The sequence below is a fragment of the Triticum aestivum genome, chromosome 2A, assembly GCF_018294505.1.
Source record: "Triticum aestivum cultivar Chinese Spring chromosome 2A, IWGSC CS RefSeq v2.1, whole genome shotgun sequence".
Classification (NCBI taxonomy): domain Eukaryota; kingdom Viridiplantae; phylum Streptophyta; class Magnoliopsida; order Poales; family Poaceae; genus Triticum; species Triticum aestivum.
This window is the reverse complement of record NC_057797.1, coordinates 309,323,414-309,323,840: the sequence shown is the minus strand read 5'-3', so window position 1 is coordinate 309,323,840 and position 427 is coordinate 309,323,414.

Below are 427 nucleotides of genomic sequence, written 5' to 3'. Positions count from 1 at the left end.
GCCGGCTCGCTCCGCTCCGGCCGCCGCACCGCCGCACTACTCCTCGTCGGCGCCGCTCCGCTCCTCCACGCGCCTCATCGCCCGTGCCCCGCCCCGCCTCCTCCGGTCACCAGAATGCCGCCGCCCTCGCCGGTTCCCTCCTGTCCGGCTGGCTCCTCCAACTCCGGCGACCTCCAACGCCGGCGAACATCGGGAACCACGCGCCGGATCTGGATCTGAGAAGAACCCTAGGGTTGACCCCTGTTTTTTTTTGTCTAAGTCATTTTCCTGTTCATATTTTCTAGCACTGTTCATCGTATCATAACTCCGCATCCATAGCTCCGTTTTAGTCATGCCATATATCAAAATGTTCATCATTATGTCCTCTTCATTTTGTTCCATTGCACCATGCTTGTTTGAGTCCATCTTGATGCCCAAATTGTTGATG